The sequence below is a fragment of the Podarcis filfolensis genome (assembly GCF_964270895.1).
Source record: "Podarcis filfolensis genome assembly, chromosome: 7".
NCBI classification, from domain to species: Eukaryota; Metazoa; Chordata; class Lepidosauria; order Squamata; family Lacertidae; genus Podarcis; species Podarcis filfolensis.
The window spans coordinates 81,328,322-81,343,800 of record NC_139603.1 but is presented as its reverse complement, the minus strand read 5'-3'; the positions used below and the strand labels follow the sequence as shown (position 1 = coordinate 81,343,800).

Here is a 15,479-nt window from a genome sequence, read left to right as displayed (position 1 = left end):
GGCTCCGCCAGTGCTCTGTGTTCTCTATGCTTGTGATTTTTTTTTTTAATCTACAGTTTGTCTCTCGCACAATTAACATCCCGCTGTTAAAATGTCAAACAGGTAGAAAGGTGAGCAGTGTCTGGCCCCAAAGGAGCAGTGCTGTAACCTATTGCTTTGCAAGAAACAGCGATGGACTCCTAACTCCTCAGACATCTGGCTTTTATTGGCATAAACTCAGGAGATAAGCCATTTTTGGCTTACGGCATTATGATGGACAAATCTTTTTCCTCTTCCTCCTTTATGACTCTACAGCCACAGCAGGCGCTGTGATTCTCCATGGCTTGACTTCACCCCTGCAGGCACACTCCGTTGTCTCTTGAGACAGGCAAGGTGGTGGCAGCTATCTGAGAGGAACGCCTGCCGGCGACACTGAAAGGCTGTCATGTTGCATTTGAACCAGGAAAGTGGTATGACAGGGATTCTGCTGAGCATCCTTCCATTTTCCACAGTAGTGCATCTGCTTTGTACACACATGGATTCATTCCCTGGGATTTCCCTAGTACGGCTAGGATTGCTTCCTGTCTGAAACCCTGAATAGCTGCTGCCGGCCGATAAACTAACAGGAAGAATTCGAAACCGACGGGACCAGAAATTCACAGAAGACTGGAGTAAATTTACGGACTATTTGAAAAGTATTTGTGAAGATCAGACGACGTTTGTAGGTTTGCAAGAAGTTCTGTGAGGAGTTTTATTGGAAGTATTGCAAAAATAGTTAAGGGGAAGGATAATTTGTTGAGAGACTTAAAGGCAATATAAAGCTAAGAAATGTATAAGAAGTGGATAAAACGGTGGATTATCAGAGGAGCTGATGGAAGTCTAAAAAGATTGTATAAGTGATACGTTTTGTGGTACATTTTATAATTTATATGTTAAAATCAATAAAAATTATTTTATATATATATATATATAAAGAATAGCTGCTGCCGGCCAGTGTTAGCGTTGCCATACGGACATAGCTGGAATACTATGTAGGAGCGAAAACTGCAAAAAAAAGTCCGGGAAAATCTGGATGTATGGCAATCCATGTCAGCAGTGTCGTTCTTCTTGTGTGGTGTTGCAAAAATAATAATAAAAACTCAACAACTCCCCCCCCGCAACCACTTTTGCGTCCCACTTTTTGAAACAATTTGGCAACCCTTGTCAGTGCGGGCAGCGCTGAGCTGAATGGATCAATGGTCTGTCGCAGCGAGAAAATGGCCGCCCAAGAGAAGAGCGACTCATATGGCGGAGCTTCTTCCTTCATCCTGGTTTCAGCCATGAGGCGCCGTGAGGTAGGCAGCCTTGGGGAAGAGCGACTTCCTGAGCTCACGGCGGTAACTAGCCCTTTGTGGCTCCTCTCAGAACAACATTTTTTTTAAAAAAAAAGGGAATGGGGAAACGGTAAGCGGGAGGCTTTGGGCCTACAGGCTGAGGCGCAGGCCAGGCCTTGCTGAGGCCTAACTTTTAAGGCCAAGCGAAGAAACAGAGACTTTGTTGCTAAAGGGATCTGAGGTGCCGCTCAGGCATTCTCTATATAAATAAATTTTTATTTATATCCTGCCCCTCCTGGTTCAAAAACCAGGCTCAGGGCGGCTAACAACAAATTTAAAACACTTAATTATAAAAGCAGCATAAAATACAGTATAAAAACATATATGTGAAATGGGTTTGTTTGTTTTTTTTTACTTAAATCGGATTTTTTTATATTTAAATCGGATTTTTAAAATAAAATGCTTTTGGAGGAAAAATCATTCTAAAGCTCGTTTCCTATTTAAGTTACATTATAGTCCAAAGGCTATTCGTCAGGAAATAAGGATTTAAGTTTTTCGTGTGTGCTAAAACTCAGTTTGTTTGTTTTTTTTTAAAAAAACAGCAACCAAAAAACCTGTTTAACCACATCAGTTAACAAATATGGATACATAAGCTGTAATGTTTTTGTTTTAGTTACAGTACTTTTCCGTCTATAGGACGCCCTCATGTATAAGATGACCCCTATTTTTGGGGGGGGTCTCAAAATTTAGAAAATGGGGGGGGGATTGAGCTTTGGGGAGGGTTATTTGGGGGGAATGCCGAAAATCGCCGGAACGCAGCATGCAACTGCTTGCATCGCAACTGCCAATCGCCGCTATTACGCCTCCCGATACCCCTGCCACAGCCAATGGCTGTCCTTGTCGCGGCAAGCGGAAACGTGATTGGCGACAAGGGCAGCTGTCTATTGGCTGCCGCAGCGGAATCGGGAGGGCTAATGGCGGCGATCGGCAGTTGCGACACGAGCGGTTGTGTGCTGCGTTCCGGCAGGTGAGCGATTTTCGGCATCCCCCCCCCAAAAAAAAAAATTGATCAAACGGCCAATCGCCACTTACAGTCTCAGGCTCGCGCCAAAAAAACATTCGCCCGTCCCCCCTAAGCACTACCCGTGTATAAGACGACCCTAAATTTGGAACCTCATTTTTGGGTCAAAAAAGCTCGTCTTATACACTGGAAAATACGGTAAATAAATTGTTTAAATTGTTATTAAGGAAGTGATTATTTATCTCCTTCCAACAAAGTACAGCAGAAAAGTTGTCCAAATGTAAACAGTTAACTTACTGAACCTCACAATAATTTCATAATTATCTGTATTTCTAATAGTATAACCAAATCAGTAATTTTTGATAAAACTGTAAAAACTGCTCTGAAAATTTATTATTCCGAAAACGAAACCTTCATTTGGTTGTAAATATTAAGATTATACCAGCAGGAATGAGTCTTTCTGTAAAAAAAATGATTTAAATCAAGTCTTACTGATTAAAGATTTAAATCGATTTGATTTAAATCAAATCCACCCTGGGCAAGGCCCTATGTAAAGAGGTACCACCCTTTTAGAACTGTGGTAATTTACAAGTGCCAACAACAAGAACCCAAGTGACTTTGGCTCTGCAGTAGCTCAAGAGAACTAAGGGTGACAGAATGGTGTCTGCTCAAGGCCCAGTTGGAGGCTCCGCAAGAGTTGGATCTGGCACGCCAGCGGCCTTCTCTCCCTGCCCCGCTCAGCACGCTAGATGCCAGTTGAAGGCGGCTGCGGGCAACCCCTCAGTACCACCATAAAAGGAATTACAGTGGTACCTTGCTTCTTGAATTTAATCCGTTCTGGAAGTCCGTTCCAAAACCAAAGCGTTCCAAAACCAAGGCACGCTTTCCCATAGAAAGTTATGCAAAATGGATTAATCCGTTCCAGACTTTTTTAAAAAACCCTAGAACGGCACTCCGAAAAAATCTGCAACTAGGGCGGCGCTTCTGTGCAGAGCGCGATAGAGCGCTTCTGCACATGTGTGCGTGGCTGAACCCGGAAGTATACAATTCCGGGTTTGCCGCTTTCGCAGCAAATTTATATAAACCCCGTTTAAAGCCCACCCAAGTGACCATGTCTTTTGTAAGTGGATGCCTTTGCTTAATGCCTGATTCTGCCAGTTGTGCAAGCAAAATAACCTTTTGAGTTGCGCTCTCTCTTTTTGGTGTGTTCCACTTGGTTCCTGTCCTTACTGTTCCCTCCCCCTTTTTTCTGCATTATGCTTTCGCTTGCTGTTTTGATGTCATTGGCAGTTGGGACTGGAAACCTCATACCAGCCTGTACTTAAATAGGATACAGTGCTTAATTAATACCCTGATTAATTTTTGATGATTAATTGTTCTCTAATCTTCTGCTGGGCTTAGTCTTTCCACACACTCTCACTCCGAGCCGAGGTGATGGATCATCTTGTCAAGGTTGAGGTAGCGCCGAATTGATTAAAATCTATTTCACTGTGCATCTCTTTAGCGAGGGCAGAATTTTCCTGCCTGTTGTTTTTTCTTAAGCGAAACCCAGCTTTTTGTAATGAATGAGGCCGGGTGTTGTCATTTTTAAGCGACTCTGGCAGAGCCTACATCCCTCAGGGATGGTGCATGAAGAGGCAGAAACTGCCGAGCAAGGAAAATGATAAAGAATTGTAGAATTGGAAGGGAACCCCAAGGGTCATCTATTACAGCCCCCTGCAATGCAGACACCTCAACTAAAGTATCCATAACATATGGTCATCCAACCTCTGCATTGGACCATAGGAAAGATCTATCTGATTGCAACATTCCATCACGCTCTAGTGTGACCAACAAGATGCTAAGACACCAGGCACATGCTCCACAGTAACTGGGAGCAGGACTGCCCTTGTTCTGTGCTGAGATGTGTCAGGCACTCTGCACTTTCCAGAAACAAAGACCTTGTCGTTTTGACATGCTTTTTCCAGCTGGATGGAAACGTGTTTGTCTTCAGTATTAGTTTTGCATTGTTTTCAAAATCATCTTTTACTTGCTTTTCTCGTACTTCCTTAACAACTGTTTCCCCCTGCATTTATGGTGCACCTGGAGGGCCACCGTGAGACATAAGTAAAAAGCTATGCATTCACTGATCATGGTTGATATATTAGGTAAAGGGACCCCTGACCATTAGGTCCAGTCGTGGCCGGCTCTGGGGTTGCGGTGCTCATCTCGCTTTATTGGCCGAGGGAGCCAGCGTACAGCTTCCAGGTCATGTGGCCAGCATGACTAAGCTGCTTCTGGCGAACCACAGCAGCGCACGGAAACGCCGTTTACCTTCCTGCCGGAGCGGTACCTATTTATCTAGTACTTTGACGTGCTTTCGAACTGCTAGGTTGGCAGGAGCAGGGACCGAGCAACGGGAGCTCACCCCGTCACGGGGATTCGAACCGCTGACCTTCTGATCGCCAAGTCCTAGGCTCTGCGGTTTAACCCACAGCACCACCCGCATCCCTTCTGGTTGATATATTAGCCAGTTTTAATTTTGAATGGTTGGTGTTCACCACCCCGGTCCACCCCTTCACTTCCTTCCTTTAAAGTGGATCCTTGTCACTATGGGTAAAAATGAAACACCAGTTTTGGGCGACATTCCCTGACCTTAAACATGCTGAACCTCACTAAGAAGATCTTAGCATCTAAAGAGGAACTGCAAGGTACATTAGAAGGCATTCATACTACCTGGTTTCAGGTAGCTCAGGTTCTTTCTTTTGCACTTCATTTGGAGTACGAGGGAGATGGCCTACTCACACCTGCCTTGTTTGAACGCTTATGCAGCAGCTCAGCATATGACCTGAAGGGTGCTGCTACTCTAATATACAGGAATCTATTAGATCATGAAGCTGGTGTGTGTGTGTGTGTGTGTGTGTGTGTGTGTGTGTGTGCTAGAGGCCTTCAAATTGTACCAGAATCAGATTTACACCTCCCAATTGAAGATCACAGATGGAAGGGTATCTGGACCCAACTCAAAACCATCTCTGCTCGCTTACAGGAGGCCCTCGATCAAGGTCATCCTCTGATGGCACTGGATGCCAGTCAGGCTGGCAAAAATTAATCCCTCCTTTTCCCCTTTATGTTGGAAGGGCTGGGGAAAGCTTGGTTCATTTATTCATGTTTGGTGGGAATGCTCTTGCCTTAAAAACTTTTGGAATAGAGCATTCTCCATTATACCTGCAATTCTCCCCCTTTCTCCAAATCCTGCCTTAGCCCTGCTATCTTCAGACATGGACAAGCTCAACCCTGCACCCCAGCAAACTAGTAGGCTTCTTACTGACCACGTCACAATTAGCCATAGCTCAGTGATGGAAGACCGAGGCTGAAATACCCCTGAATATATGGGGAAATAATATATGGGATACAGCAATATCCAGGCATCTCACCAGGCACAAGAGGGCAATTAAAGACAGAACAAATGGAGACACCTTCTAAGAAACATGGACCCCTTTCTTTAACTATGTTAATGGCCAAAATCAAAACCACCTTCTACCAACCACTCAATATTCTCAGTCGAGAGGTTACGTTAAGTAATATGTTTGAATGTTGAATGTGTAAGCGTTTGTCTAGAGACAACGGATAAAGAAGCACCATTAGATGTACTGCTGGATAAGTGTTTAAAGGTTATTGTATTTGTGTTTGTTTGAAAACCAATGGCACTTTATTTTTTTTAAATAAAGATGTTAGCAATATGCAACTCTTTGCACGCTATCCATCTATCATGGCAGATGTTCTGCCAGTGAAAGTGATAAGCATGGCGTGTGTTTATACATGCACTTTATTTAATCCTTACCCCCAGCATGTGTAAATACACCATCAGAAATTAAAAGAGCACTGTGCCTTAGGTGACAGAAAAGTTTTGCCTCAGGTCTGAGCCCTGGGAGACTTTGGGGCTTCAAGACCTGCTTCACATTTGTATAGGACGTACGAAGAGTATGTTGGTGCTGCACAAATTAAACCCAATAAACACAAGTCCAGATCATGCCGCAAGAGCCCACAAGGCAATCTGGTCATGTGGTTCTTGGCCAATGGGCCTTCTCCCCGCTAGATGCATAGCTGTCAACCTTCCCTTTTTTTTGTGGGAAATTCCCTTATTCTAGCGCCATTTCCCGCTGCTATCCCGGATTGTTAGATATCCCGTAGACTGTCCGCGGGACAGGTGAGGCTGCTGATCCCTTATTTTCAAATCTGAAAGTTGACAGCTATGTCTATTTGCTTTGCAGATGTTATGTGTATCACTTGGAGGTGAAGGTTGGATATGGGACAAGAGTACCCAGTGGGTGAGATGACAATGACCCCACTGCTTCTTTTAGGATGCCCACCAGTCCTGTTATTGGACCACAACTCCCATCATGTGCAAAGGATCTAGGGGTCATAGTGGAACACAAGCTTAACGTGAGCCAACAGTGTGATGCAGCAGCAACAGAAAGCTAATGCTATTCTAGGCTGCATCAATAGAAGTGCAGTCTCCCATTTGTTTGCTTGCTTTTCTAGGCAGAGTGGAAGAAATTGCATTTTTCTTCCTCCTTGAAAATGCAATCAATTACAGACTCTGTGGCATTCAGACATTTCATTGATTGATTGATTGAGTGAGTGGGAAATATGGTGGGATAAAAGCCCAGCTGTCACATCTCCTTTTCTGGGAAAAATCTAAAGTGATAATGATGGCTACCGATTTGGATGGCTTTAAAGGAGGATTAGACAGTCATGGAGGAGAGCGCTGCCAGTGGCTGCTAGCCACAATGGCTGTATTCCACTTTGAGAACAGGACACTGGTCTAGATGGGTCTTTGTCCTTGTTTGGCACAACTTTTCTTACGCTCTTACGATAACAGCTTAGACAGGTTGACTTGTTTGGAATTTTTCCCTTTCTGGGTGGTTGAAAGAGTCAGGAAAGGGGTATGAGGTCATCCCATGTTTTTCAAACTCCACTCAGAGATAAGAACCAGCAGAATTTCCTGGACTTGTGTTTCACCACAGCTGCCATTTGATGCGAAGATGAAATTGAGCGAGGGAGAGAGTCAAGAAGCATTTGAAACTCACATTTCCCTTGATTAGCATTTTCAAACACTTGCTTCCAGTTTTTAAGAATGTTGACTTAGCCTTTAATTGGACTCCTGTTCCAAGATCTGAACCAAGCAATGTTTAAGCAGTGAAGAAGTACCCTTACATTACTGGCCACTTAACACATGCCTTGCTTGTGTAATCCTGGCAAAATGCTAATAATTATGATAAATGTGTGTGTGGAGGAAGAGCTTGTATATTGCAGTGATGTGTCTCAGTGAACAGAGCAGATGCCAAGGGTGGATCTAGACACAGGAAAAAACCCGCTTATCAATTAGTCAGAAATTAGATGGTTATAACAAAATAAAAAAATCTCTATGGAAAACAGTGTTTTTAAATTTCCTGCTCTCTTGCGCCATCTACTGTTGCATGTTTATAGTGCATTCAAATCGCTGTTTCTTTACTAATGTAGCTGAGTCCAATACTCTCTTTTTTTTTTTAAATGATATTTTATTGAGTTTTACAAGAAAAAGGAAAAAAAACCATACAAAGAAGAACAATACATATTAAAAAGATTAACAAAAAAAAGGAGAAAAAAGAAGAAAAAAAAAGAAAAAAGAAAAGGAAAAAGACCTCTTTTCAAATTCTTATCATTCATCACCTTATTTTCTTGACTTCCACCCGCCTCCCTTTCTTGTATTCCACTTCGAAGTTGATCAGCAAATTAATTCTGTTAGTTTTGTCCTTATATAATTTCCCTCACATATTATACTTCCCCAATCCTTGCTTACTGAAACCCCCTCATTTCATTTCAATGTCATCAACATTCAAAAATTTTACAGTGTTTTTGTAAATAGATTTTAAACTTCATCCAATCCTCCCCCATCCGCTCTTCTCCTTGGTCTCGTATTCTGCTGGTCATTTCTGCCATTTCCATGTAGTCCATTACTTGCATCTGCCATTCTTCCAGGGTGGGTAGATCTTGTGTCTTCCAATGCTTTGCAATAAGTATTCTTGCTGCTGCTGTGGCGTACATAAAGAAAGTCCTATCCTTCTTTAACACCGATTGGTCTACCATGCCCAGGAGTAAAGCCTCCGGTTTCTTCAGAAAGGTATACTTAAATATCTTTTTCATTTCATTGTAAATCATCTCCCAGAAGGCCTTAATCCTAGGGCATGTCCACCAAGGGTGAAAAAATGTACCTTCAGTTTCTTTACATTTCCAACATTTATTATCGGGCAAATGATAAATTTTTGCAAGCTTGACTGGGGTCATGTACCACCTGTACATCATTTTCATAATATTCTCTCTTAAGGCATTACATGCCGTGAATTTAATTCCAGTGGTCCATAACTGTTCCCAGTCAGCAAACATAATGTTATGTCCGACATCTTGTGCCCATTTTATCATAGCAGATTTTACTGTTTCATCCTCAGTATTCCATTTCAGCAACAAGTTATACATTCTTGACAGTATCTTAGCATTGGGTTCTAACAGTTCTGTTTCTAATTTTGATTTTTCCACCTGGAATCCGATTTTCTTATCCAAGTTATAAGCCTCTCTAACTTGAAAATAATGTAACCAATCTCGCACCTTATCTTTAAGTTTCTCATAACTCTGCAGTTTCAGTTTATCACCCTCCTGCTCCAAAATTTCCCAATATTTTGGCCAATTTGTCTGCATGTTAAGTTTTTTCAGGGCCTTTGCTTCCATAGGCGATAACCACCTTGGCGTTTTATTCTCCAATAGATCTTTATACTTAATCCAGACATTGAATAATGCTTTTCTGACAATATGATTTTTAAATGCCTTATGTGCTTTTACCTTACCATACCACAAGTATGCATGCCACCCAAATACATTATCATACCCTTCCAAATCTAGAATATCCGTATTCTCAAGAAGTAGCCATTCTTTCAACCAGCAAAAGGCTGCTGCTTCATAGTATAACTTAAAGTCCGGCAGGGCAAATCCCCCTCTATCTTTTATGTCCGTAAGTATCTTAAATTTTATTCTGGGCTTTTTGCCCTGCCAGACAAATCTAGAGATATCTCTTTGCCACTTCTTGAAACAGTCCAACTTGTCTATGATCTGCAATGATTGAAACAAAAACAACATTCTCGGCAATACATTCATCTTAATAACTGCAATTCGGCCCAGTAAGGAAAGCTTCAAATTTGACCAGATTTCTAGATCTTTTTTCACTTCTGTCCAACACTTCTCATAATTATCTTTAAACAGGTTAACATTTTTTGAAGTCATGTTCACCCCCAGGTATTTTACTTTCTTTACCAATATTAAATCTGTCTCCTTCTGAAACTTCTCTTTCTCAATTGGCGTTAAATTTTTTTCCAAAACCTTAGTTTTTAACTTATTCAATTTAAAGCCTGCTACCTGACCAAATTCCTGGATCAATTCCAAGGCCCTTTTAGTGCTAGAAACTGGCTCCTGCAATGTCAGAACTAGGTCATCTGCAAAAGCTTTAAGTTTGTATTGTTTCTCTCCGACCTGGATACCTTGGATCTGTTGGTCCCTTCTAATCATATTCAGCAGCACCTCCAGGACCGAAATAAAAAGCAATGGGGAAATTGGGCAGCCTTGTCGTGTCCCTTTTTCAATTTTAACCTCTTCTGTCACCACGTTATTAACTATTAATTTAGCCTTTTGTTCTGAATAAATCGCACCTATACCATTTTCAAATTTTTCCCCCACTCCCATCCCCTGAAGATTCTTTTTCATAAAATTCCAAGAAATGTTGTCAAAAGCTTTCTCTGCATCTATAAATATCAAAACTGCTTTTGAATTTATATTCACTTGTAGCTTTTCCAGAATATTAATTATATTCCTCGTGTTGTCCGATAAATGTCTACCGGGGAGAAAGCCAGCTTGGTCTTTATGTATCGTCTCTGCCAGTACTTTTTTCAATCTCTTCGCTAGAATGTCGGCAAAAATTTTATAATCCACATTAAGCAGGGATATGGGGCGGTAGTTTCTAAGTTGTGTCTTTTCAGACTCATTTTTCGGTATAAGTGTGATGAAAGCTTCTTTCCACGACTCTGGCGCTTTTTTCCCCTCCAAAATTTCATTACAAACCTCCTTTAACGGTTGAATTAAATAGTCTTTCATCGTTCTGTAATATTTGGAGGTTAACCCATCCGGCCCTGGAGACTTGCCCAATTGCATATTCTGGATGGCACCTTCCACCTCTTGTTCCGATATTTTGTAATTCAATAATAATTTATTTTCTTGTGAAATTTTTTGTAATCCATTAATTTCCAGAAATTGGTTAATCTTGGTCTCATTCTGTGGCCCTTGTGCATACAATTGTTTAAAATATCTCTGGAAGCAGCTTTTAATTTCCTGTGGATTCTGTATATTCTTGCCATCCACTTCAAGGTTTGTAACGGTATTTAATTTTTGTCTCTTCTTCAACTGCCATGCTAGCAGCTTTCCACATTTATTGGCTGATTCAAAGGTTTTTTGTCTCATCTGTTTAATCTTCCATTCAATGTCCTGATTTATCATTTTAGTATATTGTACTTGATATAACTTAATTTCTCTCAAGATTTCCTGTGACTTTGGTTTAGTTCTGAGCTTCTTCTCTCCTTCTCTAATTTTCTCCAAAATCTTTTCTTTTTTCTCCTCTTGAATTCTCCTTTTTATTGCATTCTGTTGAATCAAAAATCCTCTCATTACAGCCTTGCTTGCGTCCCAGATTACTCTTTTTTCCACTGAAGTCCTCAAATTTATTTCAAAATAATCTTTCATAATTTTTTGGGCCTTCTTGATAATTCCCGGATCTCTAAACAAGGTGTCATTCATCCTCCATCTGAAGGAACCAATCTGTGTTAGTTTCATTTCCATTTTCACAGGATTATGGTCGGAGCAAGTTTTAGGGCAAATTTCTACCTTTCGAATCTTTGGAGTCATTCCTCTAGTTATCCAGATTTGGTCAATTCTTGTCCAAGTCATTTTAGCTTCAGAGAAGAAGGTCCCCTCTCTGCCTAGGGGGTTCTTAGTTCTCCAAGTGTCAATTAAATCCATATTGTCTGTCATTTCAAAAAAGGTTTTCGGTAGTCTTCCATCTTTTGTCACTACCTGCCTTTCAGATTTATCCATATTTGTCGACACTACGCCGTTCATATCTCCCATCAAAATGATATTATAGTCCATAAAATCCAACAATGTCTCATGCAGTTTCTTGTAAAATTCCGATTTCCCCTCATTTGGCGCATAGACTCCTACTATCAAAAGTCTCTCTCCTTGAAATTGTATTTCAATTGCAACAAATCGTCCCTGTTCATCTTTAAAGATGAATTTTGGTGATAATTTTTCTTTTGCATAGATCACGACCCCTCTCTTTTTAACTTTGTCTGATGAAATAAATTCTTGGCCCAATCTTTTATTTATCAGTACTTTCCGGTGGAGTCTGGTTACATGGGTTTCTTGCAGACAAATCAGATCCAATTGTTCCTTTTTCAATAGATGAAAGACTCTTTTTCTTTTGTCCGGGGAATTTAGACCCCTAATATTCCAAGTTAATATCTGCAGAGACATGATGTGATTATTTTGCAATCCCTCCAACTGCTCCCTGAAGCTGTTCCTGTTCTGACGGCAGTGTCTCTTCCTCTGGTTTATCCAATCCCAAGGGGTACCTTCCTGGGTCTGGTGCTCCCGATCTCGATGCTTTCAATTCTTTTATTTCGGTCTCTTTTTGCAAATCTTCCTCGTGATCTCTCAGGAATCTCAATTTCTCTTCCTCTGATCTTATCTTTACTTTTTTCCCTCTGAATTTGAACGACAGACCCTGAGGAAATTCCCACCTGAATAAAATATTGTTTCTTCTCAGCAGACCCACTAGATCTCCGTAGTTGGCCCTGAGATCCAGTAAATGTTTAGGGATGTCTTTAAAAATTTCAATTATTGAACCCTCTATTTCCAATGCTTTCTGGTAATGGAGACTCAATATTTTGTCTCTCTGCTCTTTCGACTTAAGAACAATCAAGCAGTCTCTCACTTTGTTTTTCCTTCTAACTCTTCCAAGTCGAAAGGCACTCACTATCTTGAATTCTTGTTTTCCTGGATCAAGATCCCAAAAGGCCTCAAATTCCTGTGTAAGGAATTCTCCCAAGTCCCCTTCTTCCGATTCTGGTACCGCTCTGACTCTCAGATTAGCCTGTTTTTCCTTAAGTTCGATCATAGAAAATTGTGACCTGTAGTCCTCAAGTTGTTTATTGATTGGTTGTATCCTTTCTTCTACCGCCAATACCCTCTCCTTCGCTTCCTCTGCAGTCTTCTTTGTCTCTTTAGATTCCTGCAGTAACCTATCAATAGCCTGGGTATTAGAATTTACTTTCTGCCCCAGGTCATTTACAGTTGTAGTATTTACATCAATTTTAACTGACAGATTTTGTAAAGCTGCAAGTATTTTGTCTAATGTTGCAGAGTCTGTTCCTTTTGTTTCTTCCCTTTCTAAGACTAGTGGGGCAGATAGGGCTGCCAATGACGGTCTTCGTTGCTGCAATTGCTGCTGTTGCTGCAGTTGCTGCTGTTGTCTAGTTTTAATCCTTGTTGCTTTTTCCTGGGGTTTATCTTGCGGTTTGTCTTGATCCATTACTTTGCCTGTGAGAACCAAGGTCACCTCAGAGTTTCAAGATTGTTTTGCAGTAACAAATAACAGCTGCAGTGGAAAGTCCCCAGTTATGACACAATGTTCCTCTAGGGGAGCTCAATAGCAATTTGTTTCAAATTGTTTCAACAGTACTTATTTTCTAAAAGTATCTCAAAAACCCACAAACTTTCCAATCACTTCAATAGTGAGAAACTGTAGCAGACTTGAGGATTCCCTTAAAAAGTTACCATTTTCCTTGCAGAAGTCACAAAAAATTGCAATACCTTTGGGCTGTGCGTCACTTACTGTGCCCTTTATGTTGTTTAAAACAGTCCGACATCAAGGATTGAGCGGTGGTTATTCTCCCCCCTCCACAACTTAGGAGAGGGTTTTTATTTGACAGTGAAATTTAGGTCTTTTAAAGTCGTTTTTTACAGTTTACAGTTCCTTTAGTCTTTGCTTTCTTTCTATTTACAAGACCGGAAAGGCGGACTTCCTGTTTGCACCTTACCGTTTCAGATCCGAATTTAAGTTCAAAGTATCGGTCAAAGTGCCAAATTTAAGTTCAAATACCAGTCAATCAAAGTCTTGTTCCTTTGATCCTTTCAATTTTTCGCAAATTCCTACTCACGGGTAGATGTTTCCAATCAAAGTTTCACAGGAAAAAGGTCAGCGCTCTCCGGTAACTGCTGTGCAGCTTCGCTCCGCAGAAGTAGCAGTCGACTCTCAGCACAGCGCTCTCCCGTCCCGCTCCGAAGCCCCTTACAGGGCTCCTTTGACAGTTCGGGGGGGCGCGAAAAGTGCCCGCCGAGTCCCACAGCCGCAGGCTTCTCCCACCTGCGGGTTTTCAAAAGGGTCCCCCACTTCGCTGTAGCGGTGGACCCGATTTCTGCGGGGCTTCTCCCTCCCGATCAGAGGGAATCCGCCATTACCGATGGCGCCGCCTCCGGAAGTCTCCTGAGTCCAATACTCTCTACCCTGGATTGCAAAGAAAGCTGACTCCAGACTTGAGCCTGACCCTACCTGATGTGATTTATTCGACTTGTATGTCGTTTTATACTACAGGGAAAAAAGCCTTAATGCAATTTACAATATGTATAATGCAGTAAAACAACTAGGGCTTGCCGATACCTGCTTTCCAACATCGTAATATATTGCCAGCTAAACTTCGTGATGTTACAATGTCAGAAAACAGACGGAGAGGAAGACGCTGCCAGTTAGGGGAAATTTAAAGAATAAACAATAATAATAATAATAATAATAATAATAATAATAATAATAATAATAAAAAACCTCATACACAAACCGTGCTTTAACACAAACAGTGGATGGATAGATTTTTCTTCCTGTTTCTGGTTCCACCAAAAGCTTTCTGACTCCATCACCAGACCTCTTCTTTCCTCCGCTCCCTGGGCCCTGCCCAGATCCATGTATTTTCGATTTCTAGAGCTGACAAGTCAAACCTGGCAAAGAGCCTTGGAAAACACTGCCTGAGAAAACACGGGTGCTTCCGCTTAAACCAGAGCAGGTGGCTCAGTCGTATGCAACTAAAAACACAGCCCAGTGTCATCAGTTTATAAAGGCTGGAGAGTTTGTTTTTCTGCTAAGTAATTGTTTGCTTTATTGCTACTTACACATTCATTTTAATAGGCCATAAACTACAAACTGCAGCACCCACACTTTCTGGGCCTCTGACATGCATCAAGTTGACAACCTCTCTGGTTTAAGCATCGGCGTACAAGATGGGGCTGTAAATCCAGACTATTATTATAGCCAATCTAAGATTTATTTATAATTAATGCCGGGGACCTTCCATCGTAATGCCAATTACTGATTTTCTTTAAAGGCGACGGAGAGATGGTTTGTTTGTTTCTTTTGCAGTGATTTCCCCAACAGCACAAAGCCAATTCAAGTGCTGTAAAAAAACTGGAGAGAGAGAAAGAGAGGAGTTTGTTTGTTTGTTTGTTTGTTAAGGACCAATTGGCATTTGCAACAGGAGAAAAGAGGGGTCTCCAGTTGCTGCCCAGTAAGGTAAAGGTAAAGGGACCCCTGACCATTAGGTCCAGTCATGACCGACTCTGGGATTGTGGCACTCATCTCACTTTGCTGGCCGAGGGAGCCAGCGTTTGTCCGCAGACAACTTCCGGGTCATGTTGCCAGCATGACTAAGCCACTTCTGGTGAACCAGAGCAGCGTACGGAAACGCCGTTTACCTTCCCGCCGGAGTGCTACCTATTTATCTACTTGCACTTTGACGTGCTTTCAAACTGCTAGGTTGGCAGGACCAGGGACCGAGCAACGGGAGTTCACCCCGTCGCGGGGATTCAAACCGCCGACCTTCTGATCAGCAAGTCCTAGGCTCTGTGGTTTAACCCACAGTGCCACCCGCGTCCTGCCCAGTAACATTGCTAACAATATCCAATTGCTGCAATAATATTGCCAAGGCCGGTGTTGGTTTCTGTTTCGGGGGCGTCTGCTATCAGTAAGCTATTTCTGTGACTTAAGTTGCACACTGAATGTGTGC

At 41.8% G+C, this 15,479-nt stretch overlaps 2 protein-coding genes across 5 annotated transcripts in view; both read left to right on the top strand.

The window, feature by feature from the left end:
• The window catches only part of ZFAT (zinc finger and AT-hook domain containing), a 668,318-nt gene that overhangs the window by 568,077 nt on the left and 84,762 nt on the right, over positions 1-15,479 (top strand). The gene's annotated exons all lie outside the window — the stretch shown is intronic.
• The window catches only part of ST3GAL1 (ST3 beta-galactoside alpha-2,3-sialyltransferase 1), a 144,049-nt gene that overhangs the window by 59,950 nt on the left and 68,620 nt on the right, over positions 1-15,479 (top strand). Inside the window, exon 1 of one of the 4 annotated variants that reach the window (XM_083622234.1) lies at positions 1,227-1,313. The exons of the other annotated variants lie outside the window; for them this stretch is intronic. The gene's annotated coding sequence lies outside the window, so the exon portion shown is untranslated. Of the gene's footprint in view, positions 1-1,226; positions 1,314-15,479 lie in introns of those variants that run through there. 4 annotated transcript variants of the gene reach the window in all.